Source organism: Gekko japonicus, unplaced genomic scaffold (genome assembly GCF_001447785.1).
Source record: "Gekko japonicus isolate JY-2015 unplaced genomic scaffold, Gekko_japonicus_V1.1 scaffold50, whole genome shotgun sequence".
NCBI lineage: Eukaryota > Metazoa > Chordata > Lepidosauria > Squamata > Gekkonidae > Gekko > Gekko japonicus.
Genome location: NW_015164666.1, coordinates 999,512 through 1,020,147, shown reverse-complemented (window position 1 = coordinate 1,020,147; position 20,636 = coordinate 999,512). Strand labels below are relative to the sequence as shown.

Here is a 20,636-nt window from a genome sequence, read left to right as displayed (position 1 = left end):
AATTTTCACCCCCGCCCAGTTGGGTGGGGCCGTGGTCAAACGCAGTCAGGCGCAAAAGTTTCCCACGGCCCCTTCTCCTTCTGCTCCTCCCCCTCCCGCCTTGCCTGTGGGGGGGGGGATTGGCGCAGCCGCTACGTTGCTGAACTCTCCAAGCAGGATGAGGAACTACTGGGGGGGGATGCCTGATTGTATACGGGACCAGGAGGGCTTGGTTTACTCCGGAAACAGACTCTATGTGCCTTTCTCTCTCCGCAGGGAGGTCCTCCAAGCGGCCCATGGGAACAAGCTGGCTGGGCATTGGGGCTTTGTGAAGTCCCTGCAACTTCTGCGCCGTCAATTCTGGTGGCCACACATGCGCAAAGATATGCTGGACTTTGTACGTTCCTGCCAACTGTGTGCCTTAACGAAACCGCGGGGTGGGAAATCCCCGGGTCTCTTAATGCCCTTGCCAACCCCAAATAGGCCATGGGAAGTCATCTCGATGGATTTCATCACGGATCTGCCACTCAGCAAGGGGAAATCTGTTATTTGGGTGGTGGTTGATTTGTTTTCCAAACAAGCTCACTTCATTCCCCTGCCCTCCCTACCTACGGCTCAAAGACTGGCTAAAGCTTTCCTTCAACATGTCGTGAGACTCCATCTTTTGCCAACTAAGATAATTACGGACAGGGGCACACAATTTGTTTCTAAATTCTGGAAAGAACTGTTAACCATCATGGGGGTGGAGCAAGGGCTCAGTAGTGCGTACCACCCAGAGACTGATGGACAGACAGAACGAGTTAACCAAACTTTGGAACAGTATTTGAGATGTTTTACAAACTATCAACAAAATGACTGGTGTGACCTACTACCACTGGCAGAATACTGTTATAATAACACTATGCATGTCACCATGGTATGTCACCTTTCAAAGCTGTTTATGGTTATGATTGCCCTCCTTTACCTTTTCTAGGGGGGGACAAACCTCTACAACCTACTGATGCTGGTTCTTGGTGTTAATCATTGCAAGCTGTTTGGCCACTTTTATGCCAAACGTTGGATGCGGCAAAAGCCGCTTATAAACTGCAGGCTGACAGAGATAGGGTGGGTGGTTGGGATCTGCAGCCTGGAGACTTGGTGTATGTGTCTACAAAAAATATGAAGTTAAACAGACCTTGTAAAAAATTGGGTTGGAAGTACATTGGACCTTTCCCAGTCCGTAGGATGATCAATGAGGTTGCTGTTGAGGTAGATCTTCCCAAAAATCTGAAATCATTGCACCCGGTTTTCCATATGAGCCTCCTGAAAAAATCCTCGGATGTCTCCCAGTGGAGGCCAACACAGGCGTCCCCTCCCCCAGTACTGGTGGGGGGTGAGGAACATTTCGAAATTGCAGACATCCTGGATTGTAAGTTGAAACGTGGTAAACTATTTTACCTGATTGAGTGGGTAGACTTTGGACCCCAGCACCGGGAATGGGTGGAAGAAGGGGATATTCGGGCCCCTTACATGCTCAGAGAGTTTCACAAGAAGTTCCTGGGCAAACCGGGAGATCTCCCGCCCAGACCGGGAGAAGGTGGTTGAAGTGTATTTTCAGGTGGGCAGTATGTCAGCAAGCTGCCATATGATGCTGTATTCATTTTCTGTGTTACTTTGCACCCTGCCCATCCCCCTTGTATTTTCCTGTGTAGGTGTTTACTGTCTTTTGCTGCTACATCTGCGGAACTGCTCAAGGTCAACCAGCTGGAGGTGGGACGGAGTTATGGCATTGCTTGGCTTATTATGTATCTCATGCCTGAGAACTGAACTAGTGTTTATGTTGCAGAACCGTTGTGTTCCCAAGGAATTGGGCGCTCGTTTTATCTGCCTTCCCGCCAGCGGGAAGTGGACTCATTGGTCCTCACCTGGTTCAAAGTCCCTTTATTATGTTCCCTTAGGGGGCTTGTAGTTATTCCTAACAATGCTTGTGTTCTGATCTAATCATCGCTTTATAATAAACTCTACTTTGTTCTTCAAACGTGGATTTATTCGAATGCAGGGGGAATCAGACACTCATGCGCACAGCTTAGAGGGAACACTGCTCCAGAGGCTCCACCTTCAAATCTCAAAGAACTTTCCAATCTGGAGTTGACAATCCTAGAGATGAAGCTGTAGACACAATGCTGAGATGACAGCCCAAAGAGCTGAAAAGAGGACGAAAGCAGGGAGTAATAGAAGTAAATAAAATATTGACAAAAGCCAATTTTGAATGGAAGCCAAGGGCTGGCAGTCACCCATCTACTCAGCTCCACTATGAAACAGAAGGGGGAAGGTGACCTCACTAAAGTCCACTTTCATTCACTGCGGCTTCCTCCCAGGAAAGTGTTTGTAGAATTGCATCCTTAAAGTGCCACTTACAGGGATTTTAGTTATTTTCCTTTTGTTGCTGAGCATATGTGAAAAACATAAATGCAAATAAGAAATCATATGACAGTTCTTTGCTAGACAAAAGCTTCCCTATAGTTCATACTGTTTCAAATGTATCAATTTATATGGCTATTTTGACATAAGGAGTTTTCTTTAACTTCCAATGCATTTGGGCCATTGGCATGTGTATGATAGGTAGACCTCCCTAAGAAGGGAAAGTCTGCATTAGGAACATGAGGTGCCCAATATTGCCCAATATCGTGAATACTATCAAGACAGAACAATTGTTGGGATTTCTTTGATTCAGGGTTGATGGTCGTATTGCAAACACAAGAGCCACACTTAGTAAAAGAAAAATATCTTTACTATGAAGACAAAATAAAACATGGGTATAGTACTTTGAATAAAAGAAATAAAATAAAAGGTTACATACTTGCAGTTACTCTCAGTAATATATGCTAACAGCTACATCTTTCTATCTCTCTTTGCTTCTAGAAGAGAACTACCTCTTTGGTTCACACAAAGGGCCTTAAACCTTGTGAATATATTAATGCTAGATTAAAGCATTTCTACAAACAAGATGTTAGTTGACCAATACAAAGGTTACAGGTCACTTCATTAGGATAAACAACTCCTACAAACTTTCCCGCAGTTAAATACATTATGTAACGTAACATCCTGCTTCCTAACAAACAACATTTAACTCTGTAATGACTGAAGTGTAAGCAACTTGCAATTCTAACAACAATGAAAACTGATGGCTGATAGGATCTCTTGCAGAAGTTCTCTTTATAGCTAGAACTTATAAGGGGATAAAGGATCATCTGTTATTTCCTCAGACCACTGCCAGGCGCCAGCCAGAGGCAGCGAAGCTTCGATCCCAAAAATATGGGGACTGGGCCCCCGAAACATCCAGAAAGGAGCCAATAGGGAGAGGGGCGGGAAGTTTTACCCCGCCAATAGAACCAAGGGTGTCCCTCCCCTAAATGTATATAGTTGGCCACCCAGCTGTTAAGAGTTTGTTCCATGTGTGAAGTACCAATAAACGCGTCTTCTCCTATGTTGTGGTCCGAGTCCTGATGTACCGAACCCAGTACTTTACAGTATCTACAAATGTATTTCTAATATTTGCAGATCTATTCCTGTTGGGATTTGCAAGTTCTCTCTCTGCAGTCATGAAAGAACGAACATGTTTGTTTATGCATGCTAATGTCCTAGCTAGTTAAGTTTAGGGACCCAATGGTAGAGCCAGCACATTTCCTGCCAGAGTAAGTTGATAAAATGCATAATTAGTTAGCATTGGAATTCTCCTATTGAGTAACCAAGAAATTGAGGATGGGCTAGTGAGTACACATTGGATTTCAGTTTTATTGCTCTTTGTTCTTCTCCACTAGTTCATCAAGATGTAGATTAGAGCAGTTAGTGAGGACATTTATCCTTTGTTTGTTTGCTCTCCCAATAACCCTTTCCTCATTAGTAAGTAGAGTTTTTCTTTTAAAGCTAATATATAAGTGTTGCACTGCATTATTCACTTTGCATAATTAGAATACCCAACAGTTCCCACTTAGCACTGATGCCACTGAATGCATTTGCATTTCATACTGGAAGTGCAAAATTCTGGCATTGTGAATTGTTGGATGTTACAAGTTAAAACACTTCTATTTCAGTATTTACTGGGTTAATACTGTTTGCTAAATCACATGTTTGTTTGTAACCAATAAGTTTAGAGAGCTAGAAAGCCCGGCAACTTCAGATCTAGTTTTTGTTGTTCTGATTGGAGACTAGAGTGCCAGGTATTAGCATTTTATGGCTCTTTGTCCTGAGCAAGAAGAAGTTAGTCTCCGTTACTTCTCTGCCATGTTCTGTCTAGCTGTAAGGATGTAGGAATATAGCTCTTTGTTATTTTACATCCCGTATACCTTTTCCCCATGCTAGGTTGTAGTAAACTTTTATATTTAAAACACACCATGGACTCTGACTCTTTAATACTCTGCTGAATGCTGATTACTCTGCTGATTAACTTTAGAAATTAAATAACAATAACCCAACATGAATCCATATAAAAGTGGAATGTGTTCATGGTGGGAAACCTTTAGCAAGGGGACTCAACCAGGAAATGATGAATTTCAGTTTGGCCAGGACATTTAGAGACCAGTTCACTAGAGAACAAAACTGTAAGGTGAAATCACTCCTGGAGGGTTCATCTCAGGAAACACAGTTGCTAAAATCAATGAATAGATGCTATTTGAATGCCCCCAAACCTAACCTCAGAATGGCATGAGCAGGACCCAACCTGTTATGTATCGGAAATCGTTTACATGAATCGCCTCATTCACTCCCAATGTAAAGCTTGAGCCAGATGAAGGCTCCTCTGAACTGCATTATCATTGGTCGCCCTCTAACAGCGACCAATCAGGAACTGTACAGGCTCCAGAGAGGGAAAGACTCTCATTGGTCGTTAACTACACAATCTTATTGGTTGTTATATGTAAATAGGCGTCGCTATGTTAGCCCGGGAATGTTTAAAAGGAGCCTAGCTCCCTATGTTAAACTGTTCTGGTTATTAACTGCGTTTGAGTGCTTGTTCGTTCCTTTATTAAAGCTGAATCACTTGCTGAAATCACTCTCCGAGTCTTTGTTAGTGCGATCTAAAACAACCTTACTAGGATATGTGGGAGCTGGCAAATTTGGGATACCATTTTTTTTTAATTAACAACAGTATGGAGTTTCTCTCTTGTGTATCAAAATGTCTTGAGGTCATCCATACTACCGTGTTTCCCCGAAAATAAGACACTGTCTTATATTTATTTTTTCTCAAGAAGACACACTAGGGCTTATACCACAAATGCACAGAAATCCTGCTAGGGCTTATTTTTGGGGTAGGTCTTATTTTAGGGGAAACAGGGTAGTGATGCAACTTGATACTGGGCCACTGAGAAGCTGTATCAAGGGAAAAACAAGAGAGGGTCCTGCCATTTGAAATAACATAGGCTATGGTCACACAAGCAGTTTCCTGCAGCAGTATATTGGCTCTAAATATGCTGCTTCAGTTGGGGACGTTTTGCGTCAATCATGCAGCAGCCGCTAAGCCGGCATCATAGTGCCATAGGCCCGTGGTCAGTTGTTCACATTGGTGGAATTCATTTTCCCACGCTTCCTCACTGAAACATCTTGCTTTGCGTGTGTGTGTGCACTTCCAAGCAGGAGCGTCACAGGAATCCGATGGGGGCACTGAAGTGCACCTCAGAGTGGGGTTGGGGGGGGGGGGCGCACCAGAAACAGAGAAGAACAGTCACATTGCTCATGCATTTCCATGGCACACCCAGGCAATCAGACGCCCAGAAACCCACCATGGAAACACCTTACTAAAATAGTCACCAGAATTTGCTGGTGGCTATATAATCCGTGTGGGAGCCATTTCAGCGTGAGGTGGAGAGGACTGGGGCAGGGGAGCCAGATGTAAGCATTCAATGGCTCCCATTTGATCCGAAGGGGCGTGGTGACTATGTCGGCCCAAACTGCTTGTGTGATTGCACCCATAGTGATGTAAAATAAGACTCACCTACAGGCTGCATGCTACAAAATAGATTTACAGGATATACATGTTAAGGAGAACCTGCTTGAAACAGCTTGTGTCTGACAGCTGCCCAGACAGTGCAGAGCAGACTGCCTGTTCCTTAGAACTGAGAGTTTCCACACAGCTGCGGCCTAGCAGTGTCATGGAAACTCTGTTAAAGGTTTCACATGGAAAGCCATTCTATAGATTACATGCGCTGGGTGGGAAAACTGTTGCACTGAGGCTCTTTCAAGGAGCCCCACATGATCACTGTAATGCACAAACCTGCCTTAATTGTTGATATTCTTGGTTATAAGGCTCTGTGAATTCCTTTACCCTCACTGCAGAGCACAAATGTGCAGCTTTGTACTTACCAATTACCTGCAATGGAAGATACGTGTATGCTTTCCATATATATTCAACCACCCCACTTCTCACCAACATGACATACACAGATTACTTCTGCCTGAAGCATGAGTAACCTGAATGCATAGCTCTGAAGCAGTGTGGGGAAAATGGAATTATATATTATATTATATATTTATTTATTTATTATTTCTATTTATATCCTGCCTTGCCAGACATGCTGGCTCAAGGTGGCTAACAGGGTTAAAATAATGTAAACAATACAGAGATAAAACAGTTTAAAATACAAGACCGGTTAAAACAGCAACATACAGTGGAAGCATACAGTGACTCTCATAGAGCAGCATAGCTGGATATGTTACCTTTCATTTGTGTTCAACCAAAAGCTTGTAGGGAAGGAGGAGAGATCTATGGAACCTGCTGAGAATCATCTCTTGCATTTGCAGGAACATTAATTGTGTCCCTTTTCCAAAACTTAAAAAAAAAGATTTTTCTCCTTTCAAAAACACATTATTAACTGACATTACTTCTCACAGTCCTGACTTTAATCAACGTGTGCAACCTTATTTGTGCATGGCTAAGATCTGAGCAGTAAGGAACACAAAAATAAATAGCTAAGCAATCTGAACTATTATTGTTGCTATTTTCTGCACTTATTCTTTAAAAATCATTCCTTTTTTAATTATGCCTACTTACATGTGACAAACTTCCAGGCTTGTAGACACCAAGGAAACAAAAGCAGTGCTGTGGTGGAACACTGGAAGGAAAATATAACCCAGCATCTAGCTTTTTCTTTTACTACTTTTTGTAGTTGTTAAGAATTCAGATTTTTGTACCCATGTCATATGATAGTATAACCTTGAAAAGAATGGTAGAAAATCTTGAAAATATAAATTTAGGAACCAAGCTTGGGGGATGGAAACAGGTTTGGAGACAAAACACATTCCCCAGCCATGATGACAAACAGCTAAGAAAAACCATTTGATACTCACTGTCAGTTTAGGCAAGATTTACTTAATAACATTTATTTTGGCGATATTACTTCACTGACTTTTCTCTATGTATGTTGCATCATCTTGAAATTTAGTTTCCTTCCTTAATTGAGCATTTCATGGAGACTGTTAGGATAAACTGCTGATTAAATGTTGGGAGGATATTTTCATAGCGTGCTCTGAAGAAGGAATTGTTAAAATAATTTCTAAGTAAAACTGAGTATTTTCAGCGCAGACACATGCTGGCTGAACCCCACTAAGTATAGAACTCTGAAGATGCATTTCCATTTCTTTTCTTTATAAGTATCTTGAGCTGATGAGACGATGCTTACACAAATGGAAGTATGAGGTCACTGTGATATTTTTTGCCTGATATATAGATACATTACTAATGTTTTCCTCCACAGGTCAGGAGAGATCCCACACTGAACGAAATAATATTATCCTCGCTAAGCCCTGTCCTACTGGGAAGGATCATAGTGTAATTTTTCATTTATGTACCTTGGAGACAAAACGTATATTAAGGATTTCTTTATTTCTGTACTTCAGAGACAATATATAGATTAAGAAATTGTTTCACTACACGTTTGTGAACCTAGAGAACATTTCTCCCAATATTTCTTTCAGGGCAAGCTGTTTTTAAGACTGTTTGAAGCATTTAAAGTCTACTGTGCTTGAAACGAAAATCCTATGTTTTCCAAACCAGAAACACCGGCACATACAGAGAACCTCTTTGTGCACATTAGGAAGAGGGACATGTCTTGCAAAAGTGTCCTTTCCTGTCCCAACTCAGCAAAGGAAGTTGTTGGGTATTACAAGTCGAAAACACTCAGTATATCTGGGGTTAAATGTTTGTTTATGTTACTCACAGGAAGTCACATGTTTCTCATGTAACCAATGTTCTTTAGCTCTAAGAAGACCGGGAATTTTCTCCCTGATCTAGGAATTTCATTGGGACGAAAGTGTCAAAGTGTTTTAGCATTTTATGGCTCTCTTCCCATTTTTGTTTGCTGTTCTGAAGAAGAAGAGGAGAGAGAAGCCATAACGCTCTTCTGGTTTTGTCTTTGTAGTGTAAGGATGTAGCCGGTTAGCTCTGTTGTTATTTTCATCCCAGTTACCCTTCCCCATGCTAGAATTTAGTAAAACCTTTCTATTTTAATCACACATGGACTCTGAGTCTGAATTATTTTACTCAGGCTTTGCTGAGCTATCTCTGCTAAATACCATTTTTTTCAATATCTCACTATCAAAACCCAACAAAAACTCACAGAAATGTTGTGCTGGACCTATGCCAGTCCCCGTCAGCTGTGTCGACTGGTAGAGGCAACGAAGTATACAGACTGAAGCACCTACCTACCTCTCTGGATGGTTGTGGCTGAAAGTTCTGAGAACAGACCTACCTTTCCAAGATCAAGGCCATTTCTGAGTGTCCAAGAAACCAACCCATACAGCTCTTGATGCTTCATTTATTTATTAGCTTGTTTATCTAAATATTTATGGCCTGCTTTTTTCTCCAAGGGAAACCCGAGGTAGATTACAACATTCTCCCCTTCTCCATTTTATCCTCCCAACAGCAACTCTGTGAAGTAGATTTGGCTGAGAAAGAGAGGTTGGCCCAAGGTCACCCAGCAACTTCTCATGGTGGAATAGGGATACAAATGTGGGTTTCCAGCATCCTAGCCTGAAACGTCAGCTACTATAGTACTCCAGGTTTGTGAAACAGATCTGCAGAAAATTTAATCTATGGTCATAATGAGATTGCTTCACAGGGTTGCCTGCTATTGTTTTCAGTAGGTAGGTCTGTGCATCCCTCCCTTCCCTGTTCATAGACTATTACACAGAGACACTGTACGTTCTCAGAAGCACTTTCAATAGACAGGTCCTCTCTCCCCTACACACTTTGTTTGTGTTTAAGCAAATGTAAAATAAAGCAGTGAACTTTGCCCAGCCCCTTTTCCTGGCTTATACTATCCCTTTTGTGAGGATCAGTAATGAATTTCCAGAGGCATTCCCTTTCCAACCCCTCCCTCCACTCTTTTTTCCCTTTCCACACAGACTAGTCCAATCTACTTAAAGGCTTTTTTGTCTGACAACATCATGTCAGTTCTTCAGACCCCCTTTAGCATAAGCCTACCTCAAACTCAAAAACACTTCTTCGTGGAAGCAATTTGACCTTTGAACTCCTCGGCTATTACTAATTCCTTGTTTTGTAAAACGATGATGAGAAAACTAAAAAGCAGAGGAAATGTGATTAATTGCTGCTACTGTCCAGTGCAAGTCCAGGATAATATAGCAGGAGTCGAGGAATTCAAAAAATCTGTGTATTCCATTCATAAGAGAGGAAAGTAGCAATAAGCCGTTGACTTTGCTGACAGGAGCTGGGTGCAGGTGCTGAGTGGCTGAGATAAAAGGTGGTTCAAGAGGAAAAAGCTAACTCATACCTTTGTATTCTAATCCTATGTTATCGATATCATACCCCCTGACCTCACAGGTGACATGTGTGTGGGAATCCACTTGCTTCTGTGAGGGTAAGACACAAAGGTCCAACTCTAGGTATGACATTTGTAAAATAGAGTGTGTCTACATAATGATTATGGATTTGTTTGTTTTTTGCAAAAGTAGTACACAAAGGTCTGAAAAATCCAGGTTGGGAAATTCCTGGAGATTGGGGGGTGGAGCCTGGGGAGGGCAGATTTTGGGGAGGGTCACAATGCCTTAGGGCATAATGCCACAGAGTCCACCCTTCAAGGCTGCCTGGTTGGGGTGGGGGGGACTGAACTCTGCAGTCTGCAGATTAGTTGTAATCCTGAGAGATCTCTAGACCCCACCTGAGGCCTGGCAAGCCTGATTACACAGCTTTTGAACTCCCAAAATGTTAATTTGGGAGATTAGCAGAGAATATAGTTTAAATGGTTTTGGATATGTCAGGGGGTTTTTTTGGGGGGGAGGGGAGAGAATGGCATCTTGTTTTTTCTAGAATTTAATGTTTTATTGTTTGCTTTCTCAGCTCTAATTGTTCTTTTGCTGATTTTATATTACTGTAAACCACCCTGAGCCTGGTTTCTGGGAAGGGAGGTAAAAATCTAATCCTCCTCCTCCTCCTCAATATGGCACACCCACATTCACTGCTAATTTCAGAGATATATGTAGTGAGAAAGATCTCTTAGCAATAGTGAACTGTTTGGGGTAAACCCCCTTCTGCACACACAGACACACACACAGACACACACACACACACACAGAGAGAGAGAGAGAGAGAGAGAGAGAGAGAGAGAGAGAGAATGCAGTCATCTGTGAGGTCAGGGTGTGATATCAATAATCTTAAGTATACTTAGGTGGCAGTACGTACTCCCACTTAATTTAGTAGGGCTTACTTTTATATAGGTTAACACTGTACATTTGGGGTCTTGGGGGGTGATTTTATGCCTATAATCATTTTAGCCCAATATAAATTTTAAAAGATGTCATTGATATGCTACACCTGTTGCTCTGTTGTGCTGGGGGGGGGATCAACAGTGGGAGGGCTTCTAATGTCCTGGCCCCACTGCTGGACCTCCTGATGGCACCTGGTATTTCTGGCCACTGTGTGACACAGTGTGTTGGACTGGATGGGCCTTTGGCCTGATCCAACATGGGCGTCTCTTATGTTCTTATGGCAGCAATGTTTGCTTCAGCTCTAAGGCTACAGACTTCTAGACTTCTAAGTGGCCGGGGTGGGTTATGGGGAACATCTTGCATGTTGTGATGGAAAGTCTGATTCCTTCCAATTCTGTGAATACTGTTAAAGATCATCCAGACCAATTTAATCCTGATTCTCTGTAAGCTTTGCCCTTCATTTTAAAGCAGGAGCTCCCAGTTTCTCAGTGCATCTCAAAAATCTGTCCTTTATTTAACTGCCAAATTGAAAACTGAACTCTTGAAAACCTAGCCCTATGTGCATAAACAAAATGACTTGTGTTTTCCAGGCACCAGGCCCAATTCTGTGAGATGCTGTGCACTCATTAATTTCATAGGTGTTCAGCATCTCAGTAGAATGGTCGTTCTAAAAGTGGATCATGTATCATAGTTACATGCCTCACAGCAGGAAATGTCAGTTTAATCCCAATGTACCATGAAATAGGATTTCAGAGCAGAGCTAACCTTTCGCCTTTCTTGAGAGAAATGGCCGGCCCAGCATAGGCACACCTCCCATCCACGGAGTTTAGTGTTTCATTGTGACTGGATGGTGTCAATAGGAAACCAACAAAAATAACTGCTCTACCAGCCACAGCTGACTTGAATTGGTTTGTATTCTGGGACCAGCTCCTGCACAGCACACAAGAATTAGCACTATAATACCCAGTGATGCATGTGTTCTATTTACATCTTCTCCTATAGATCATGTCCAGTCCATGGCCTATCCTTTCAGTCTTCAGTTGCACACATAGAGCCTCCATTCAGCATCATTCCACATCTATAAGACCGAGTGGGTACAGAACATGCTGATCGTAGTATTCCAGCAGGCCTGGAGATCACACTTCTTTAGCTCGGCACAGAAAATAAGATGTCAAAAAAGCCAGAGAAGGGGTCCCAGTGTGGAGATTCATGCCAACAAACAAATGCTACTCTATTAGGGAGTAAAATTTCAGCATTTCTTATCTATCTGGCAAAAGCCTTCTTTTAATAATAACAGACTGATAATGCTCCCCACTTCTTGTGCTGGAAACAGCTCTAAAGGAACTATCTGATTGATTCCAAGCAGCTGCATGTTGTTATACTTCTCTCTTAATTTAGTAATTGGCTGTAGTCTTTTTCTAGTAGCTACTAATAGAGAGCTACTAGCCAACAATGTGAAATGGAGAGCAAATGCCAGCCAATTTAAAGTAGGCCTGTTGCCACATAAAGATTTTGGACTGGCTGCTACGACTAGAAATTTAGTAATTGGCTTGCTCCTATTCAAGTACTTGCAGTGGAACTGAAAGTCTAAAATTATTCTAGTTAAAAATGATAACAAAACTATTCCATTCAGCTTCATGTCTTTTCCCACTCCTTATATCTATGCTTTTTACAGGATAATTTGACAAAGAAGAAAATAAGAAGCTATATTGTTTTAAAAAAGGAACTAAGCTGAACCTAGAGGTTGACACTTTCCAACTTTATAAGACTACTCATGAGGAAGATTGGTGAAATGAGTGCAAAAACCAGTGTGCTCATCGAGGATATGATTATGTTGGACTTTGCTTTGCTTATGTCAGAATTCTCTAACTATATTGTCATATTAATAGCTTCAGAAATTGATGCTCACAGAATCATTAAATGTGTCATTGTTAATTTTATCACAGTGGTTTTTTGTTTGTTGACAGAAAATAAGATGCCTGCATGATCTGAATTCATAGGGCCCGAGCATTCTTTCTGCTCTTTTTAGTTTGCCCCCACCCCACCCCGGGCAGCACATATTTCAAAGCTTGTTATTTGTATTGAAGCAATGCACTTGGATTTGATCTCACTAAAGAGGAGTTAGGTTTGTGAGGTCCAGCAGCAGTTCACTTCCTCTTTGACATCAGGTTTAGCTGGCTGAGAGAGGAAGCATGACATGACCTTGGCAGGGAAAGTCATGTCCATTTAGCTTGCAAGTTTCTCATAGTTATTAGCTGGCTGACAAGTATATTGCAGTCCCTTCTTGCCAGTGGTCTCATTTTGTGTTTTACAATAAATACGGGGCAAATTATATAGACCCCAATGAAGTAGATTATCTCAAAGGAAGAGAAAAGCGTATCAGAGAAAGAGATGTGAGGTATAATATACTTCCTAAGACTTGCAGAGTCACATTGGCGAAGAGTCACATTGGTGAGTCACTGAAAAAGATCATTTGGTGGAGAGAGTTGACAAAGAGAAGTTTTAAAACTATTTTCCCCCTCTCCCCAAATACTGGAACTTGAGTGCATCCAATGAAACTGATGGGCAGTAGATTTAGGATAGACAAAGGAAATACTTCTTTACACAGAGAGTGGTTAAAATGTGGGATTTGCTACCAGATGTCCTATCAGAATGACAGCCTTCCTCCCATACCTAAGAGCTCATGTTCACCTATTAAAGAGTTGACATGTGACTGGTGAAAGAGCTATGTCACACACCACTAGTGAACAACACTGAGAAGGGCTGTAGCCACCAAGCCTGTTGCAGTCCTTCAAGAGAGGGAGTAGCTGCATCAGCCCCAGGGCTGTCTGATGGCTGGAGGGAGGACCTTCGCTGGTCCCCTTCTCCCACCCCAGCCTTCCAGCAGTGTTGCAGGGATAAAAAGAAGCAGGTTCTGCTCAGTGCAACCCCATTTTGTCTTTTTTTTTTAAAAAAAATGCAAGTATTTCATTTTAAAACTTTATAAGCCACCTTGGGTCGTGATACTGGTAGAAAAACAAGGTATAAATGTGCCTGGCTGCTGCACAGGCTTGAGCTACACCACAGGAATGAACCTTCATAAGAGGAAATGCCCAGCATGTGTTCAGATCACCCTGCATCCTAGTACTACTCGTGGCAATCTCTGAGATTTCAGATGTGTGTGTGTAAAGTGTGGTCAAGTGGCAGGCAACTTATGGAGGCCCCAAGCAAAGGGCTTTCAAGGCAAGTGATTAAGCAGAGGCGGTTTGCTGTTGCCTTCCCTGCAGAGTCTTCCTTGGTGGCCTCCCTTCTAAGTACTGACCCTGCTTAGCTTCTGAGATCTGACACAATCAGGCTATACACCGTGCCGCCCTCCTTCCAGAGATTTCAGATAATGGGGACCAAATCCCTTCCTGAATGGATACATATAATGTGGTCCTTGAGCAAACAGAGGCACTGACAATAGAGAAATGTTAAACTTCTCAACTTTATCCGAGGCAGGTCACTACTCTCACATATTCACAGGATTCTGTGCTGGTAGCTGACGGCACCAGGAAAGTATGCCTGGATGAAAGCTTATACAGCGTCAAGTATGCTTAACCATGCCCCTGCTGTCAGTCCTTCACATTTCATAAGCATGAAATTGCCTGAGGGGAGGGGAAGGGGGGGGGAGGAACACTTTGCCAATGTTGAGTTGCTGCTCGAGTCAACCATGTTTCTGCCCTGAAAATGGAAAGCACTGAACTAATTAACTTTAAAAAAACCAAAAAAAAAAACCACCCACTTGCCATAAAGGTTAACAAAACTTTAAAAAATAATAATACTGTGGCCCCAACAACGAGATTGTTTGTCATAATGTTCCTCTGCAGAAACATTTCCTGTATCACAAAAGTAGGAAATCTCAAAGATGCAAGTCCAATGATATGTTTTGTTAGACCAGCTGAAGATGCTATGAGAAACGTGCAAACTTCTGAGTGTCACGGAACTCTTTATTAGGCACATGATGCTTAATTGGGAAAAAAGGGGAACACTTTGTCAAGATGTAGATAACTAGCCATGCATTCTTTTACCTGTTTTGGTTTGTATGGCTTGCTAATCAGTCCCTAAAATAGTAACATTTCTCCGTAGGTGATATTTTCTATAATGAGGCCCTGCAAGGGTATACTTTGGTCACATTATGAGAAGGCAAGAGTCACTGGAAAAGACTATAATGTTAGGAAAAGCTGAAGGCAGCAAGAAAAGAGGAAGACCCAACATGAAATGGCTCAGTCAAGGAAGCCACGGCCCTTGGTCTGCAAGACCTGAGCAACACTGTTAAGAAAAGGACATTTTGGAGGTCATTAATTTTTAGGGACTCCATAAGTCAGAAGTGACTTGATGGCACATCACACACTCACACACACAGGGTGAGGGAAAACAAGGAGATGAAGCTACAGGAACCTCATCTTATGATTCTGAAGACAAATGAATTGCAACGATGCAGGGTCATAAAATCCAAGTTGAGCCCTTTTGTTCCAGGCCACCTTGGCCACATATACCCAGATAGAAGAGGAAAAAAACACTTTGCCTAGTTTGTGGAAGTGGCTATAAATATTTTACTTGTGATGGATTGACTTCATCAGGGAAGCCATGGCCCTCAGTTTGCAAGACCTGAAAATGGCTGTTAACAATAGGACATTTTGGAGGACATTAATTCATAGGGTCACCATAAGTTGGAAGCAACTTGATGGCACTTAACACACACACACACACATATGTAAGGAAACAGATCCCTACAAAGATACTCTACATTTTCAGTATTGTCCCCTCCAAAGATGAATGAACCAAGGAAGGCTCTCCAGAATTTCCTACCACTGAGGGAAAGTGGTAGTATGCATTTTGTTTTACAGACTATTCTAGATATATACTCTTAACATTAGCCAAACTTGGGTCAATAGAGGATATTATCATTGTACCAATTTTGGGATCCACTCAGCAACCCATATCTAGTGAACTTCGTTAAATGTGCCATTTTCCTTTGTCAACACAGGATGCTATCTCCATTGAGTTTAGCAAATTACCCTACATGTTCAGTGTGGACATTTATTTTAAAAGCAAGTTCACAGCTACGCTGGACATAACAAGCATAATTTACATCAATTTTATTAAAACTTTTCTTCTAACTCAGACTCTTCTGCAGTCATAATTGAAGTTAAAAGAAATTTCTCAGAAAGGATTCCATGCCCCTGACATAGATTGCTGTTCATGCTGTCACTTCTGTGGGGTCCTAGCTATTATTGTACTAGTGAGTGCCCCTTGGGCACAGATACCTAGCTAGACAGCTAAATTCCAAAACCCTGCTACAATATTAGAGGTTATCATTGCTTCTTATTAAAAAAATGGTACTCAAAAATGTTGCTTACTTTGAAGAAGCTATAAAATATTGGTCATGGAAAGCTATTTACATAAAACATGTCTTCATGATCATTATAAGTAATATTTGTATGTGATATATTATGGGACAAGTTCATATTTTTATGTTTCATTGATTTTTATTAGATTTTAAACAGTGACTAGGAAAATGCTCTTTATTCTTTCATGGATGAGCTTCGACTTTGGCTAACTGGGCTTAGATCCCAAGCTTTGAATAATCTATTTAGAGATGGACCGGGGGTGACACCTGGTGGCCAAAATAAAACCCAACTTGCTTTTGACCCATTTCCTTGGATTTCATATTCTGTCGATGTCATCAAGAACCAAATAAATACATGGGAAATTTATCACTGATTCAAATGAGAGAAAATTGTCACAATCCAAACTTCTCCTGAAATGAGCAGTAAGAACCCACATAAAAAAGGCCTGAGATCCAGGGGGGGGGGGAGAGTAGTGATTCCACAAGTGTACTGATGACTCTATATACTGGGGGAAATTGTGGCTTGCTATGCAGCTTCACATTCCTGGGATCCCAGATCACCGCAGACTGTGACAGCAGCCATGAAATTAAAAGACGCCTGCTCCTTGGGAGGAAAGCGATGGCCAACCTAAACAGCATGATAAAAAGTAGAGACATCACCCTGCCAACAAAAGTCCGCATGGTCAAAGCAATGGTATTCCCAGTAGTCGTGTATGGCTGCGAGAGTTGGACTATAAGGAAGGCCGAGCGCCGAAGAATAGATTCTTTTGAACTATGGTGCTGGAGAAGACTCTTGAGAGTCCCTTGGACTGCAAGAAGATCAAATCAGTCAATCCTAAAAGAAATCAACCCTGACCCCTGGAAGGCCAGATAATGAAACTGAAGCTCAAATACTTTGGCCACCAAATGAGAAGGGAGCACTCCCTGGAGAAGACCCTGATGCTGAGAAAGATTGAAGGTCAAAGAAGACGGGGACGGCAAAGGATGAGATGGTTAGACAGTGTCATAGATGCAACAAGCGTGAAGTTGAGCAAACTTCAGAGGACGGCGGAAGACAGGAAGGCCTGGTGTGACCTGGTCCATGGGGTCGCGAAGAGTCGGACTCGACTGTGCGACTGAACAACAATATGCGGCTCCTAGAGAATGGGGTCCTCTCCCAGACAAAGCATTGCAAGTTCCACTTTCCTGTCGTTTTCAGCTTTCCAGCAAAAGCATTCCTGTCCATACAAGCAAAATAGTGCAGGAAAAGAATGTGGAACATATCCAGCCAGGTTTGCAGACTTATGGGACATTACTAGAAAAGATACTGTCTTTTGCACCATCACCTGTAGTGACAACTAATCTCCATACTGCAGAGATGAGTTCCCATGGAGAAAATGGCAACTTTGGGCAGTAGACTGTATCGCATTATACCCTGCTGAAGTCCCTCCCCTCCTCAAACGCCATCCTCCCCAGGCTCCACCCCCAAATCTCCAGGACGTTCCCAACCTGGAGCTGGCAACTCTACAATATGAAGAAACAGGAGAAACAAATAAATCGAGTACACTGTGGGATTGTAACCTGGGTCATTTTTTTCAATCCAAATATATCATAACCTCTGACCAACTAAGTATTCGATAAATGTTCTTTGGTGTGTCCTACGACATGTCACCTTTTATGCCTTTTGACTTCTCATGTCCACTTTCACTAAGGGCCAAACTAAATGAGCCCAAAGATTGGACCTCCACATGTCATGTGGTTATAAACAAAGCCAAAGAGGAGGGGTTGATCAGGATTAGACCTGCAGTACTGAAGAAAGAAGACTCAACTCTTCCTCCCATGCAATTTCCCTAGCCAGAAAGGCACCAACCCCTGCTGCTTTAAATCCTATGTGCATGTGGGATTGGGGGGGGGGCAGGCACAATATGGTTCCTCCCCAATGTTTTCCCAGACACTGATCCAGATCCTCACCACCCTTACAATTATTTTTACAAAACTAGAATTCCACCATGGTACATAGCTCAGCCCTAAACTGTTTGCCCCTATTTTTATCTCCCTGTCCTTTCCTCAAGGAGCGTTCTTTAGTCACTTTTGAATTCACTCCCCACCCACCCACTCACCCACCCACCCACTCACTCTGTGCAATGCTCCTACACACTCTTCTGATCCTGCAGGCTGTCCATCTCAGCTTCTGAGCAACCCCTTAGTGACACATTAAGGCAAAGAAAAAATGTGTAGTATTCGTGCTCAGGGGTCACACAGTAATTCAACACTCTTCCTTCCACGAGTCACAAAAATAGACAGACAGATTTTTTCCATGATATGACACATATTAATCTCCAAGGATGATATACAGCCGATAATCTGCAATGCAAGCCTACATCATAAGATGCAACATAAATTTAGCCTCTTGAAATGCTCTTTGGCTTATTACGGCATCTCGAAGAGTCGCATTCAGCAGGGACTTGGAACATGAGTCCTGTGAATCTGTTGCCCTATAATAAACTGCTTCCCTCCCAAGAACTAAGCTAGTTACTTAAAAAGCATATGAGGCTTAGAAAACATTGACTTGAATCAACATTTGGTTTCGCCTCATGTAATTCTGTGACATTGGTAGTGAGATGCTTGAAATTTGGGCTTAATATGATGTAAGGTTCAGTTTAGGGTTAGTTTTGAACATAGGGCTCAGTCACAGAAGGTATGAAAAAACAGACAGCCTCTGAATATGTGCATTTCCAGAACAACTTGCACATGCATATTTGAAATTAAGGAGCAGGGCTGACTGGTATATTAAAGACCTGGCACTGGTTATTTCATCAATTAACCATTGTGTTCATTTTTTCCACTGGCTACATTCATACTGCATTATTATATATGCCAATTTGGATGGATAGCAAAAGCCCCCACATAAGCACATCAGAAGGTATATAAGCATGTGCCTTGCACTGTGTAGGTCAGAACATCTATTCCAACGCCATTTATTTACTTACATCCCACTTTTCTCCCCAATGCAGACTAAAAACAGCTGACGACATTGTTCTTGCCTCCTCCATTCTATCCTCACAACAGCAATGCTGTGAAGTAGTCTCAACTGAGAGAGAGTGACTGACCCGAGGTCATCCCACAAACTTCCACGTCGACAGAGCTGTGATTCAAGCCTTGGTCTCCCAGTCTTAGTTCAATGCTCCGTTCATTATGCCATGCTGTCTCTCTGATGGGCAGCAGCTCCCCCAAAGTCTTTCCCAGCCTTGCATCTAGAGACATCAGGGACTTTTGTGCATGCAAAGCACAAGCTCTACCACTGAGTTAGCATCCATTCCCATAGCGCGCAGGTTTGCTATCACCACTTCCATGTGGAGACTGTTTATGTGGCTACTGCAACATGGATTATTGTAGTGTCTCAAAACTAAGCATTGGGTTGCTACTAAAACTTCAACACTCTCTTTGACAAGTAGTTGTGCTTTTGGTGAGGGGATGTAGCATTTTTGCGCAATAGTTCATTACTGGAAGATTGCAATCTTTCTCTCCATTTGCAAAAGAGAATACAACATGAGATATGTTTGTCTTAATACCGTGAGGATACTTTTCTTCTCCCCTTACCTACCTCATTTTCTGGTCATTTTAAAGTTGTGATTTTTTTCTTTTGTTTGTTTTATCCTTTATAGGTTAAGTGCTTCCTGTGTTACCAGCTAAATATTGGAGAACTCCCAAACAAACAACATTGAGAACAGCAATTAGGGTTCCCATGTACCCACCAGCACTCTAGAAGCTGGCAGGATATAGGATTTTTTTAAAAAATTTTTTTAAAAAAATCACTGTCAGCATTGCAATTCCACTGGTTCCTAGAGGGGCATGATGTCACTTCCAGGTTTCACCAGAAGTGATGTCACACTGCCACTGATGGCCATCCCTCAATGTCCCTGCCCTACCCGGTCTCCCACCAGACTGGGCCTGGCAACCATAACACTAGCATGGATATCCTTTCTGAGGAATGCTGCTTTTGTGTGTGTGTGTTCTTTGCAATGTGAAACCCTCTCACCCCTTTTTGAATGTTGGAAGAGACACAAATTTTTGATACATGTCTCACGTGATGGAATTTAGGGCAGTCCCAGCCTACCTAGTTATTTTAAAGGGCCCAATCTACCTAGTTTATTATTATCTTACAGTGCCATCCTCAGTTTACATCCTTCTAAGTCTATTGAAGTCAATGGACTTACAAGAGTATAACTCTTCTGAGGTAGGCACTGATAGAGTCTCATTTAATCTTTTACCTATTTTATTTATGTATTATTTTTTAAAAAATTAATGCTGCCTTTCTACCCAGTTTCGAGTCACCAAGTCAGCAAACCATCAAAAACACTGAAATAAGCTTTTGAAATATATAGTATAAAAATAATTAAAGATAACAATTAAACAAATGCATACACAAAATATATACACAGTGAGGGAACATGAGATGAAACAGATAAGCCTTCACTTTGCTAGCACAAGACAATGAAAGAGGGGGACAGACAAATCTCCCCACTGAGGAAATTCCATAATTTTAGTGTCACAACCAAGAAGGCCCTCACTAGGGTTGCCACCCATTTGGTCTCAGATAGCAAAGTCATCC

At 42.0% G+C, this 20,636-nt stretch overlaps 1 protein-coding gene across 1 annotated transcript in view; it reads left to right on the top strand.

Moving 5' to 3' along the window:
- The window catches only part of DCBLD1 (discoidin, CUB and LCCL domain containing 1), an 87,862-nt gene that overhangs the window by 875 nt on the left and 66,351 nt on the right, over positions 1-20,636 (top strand).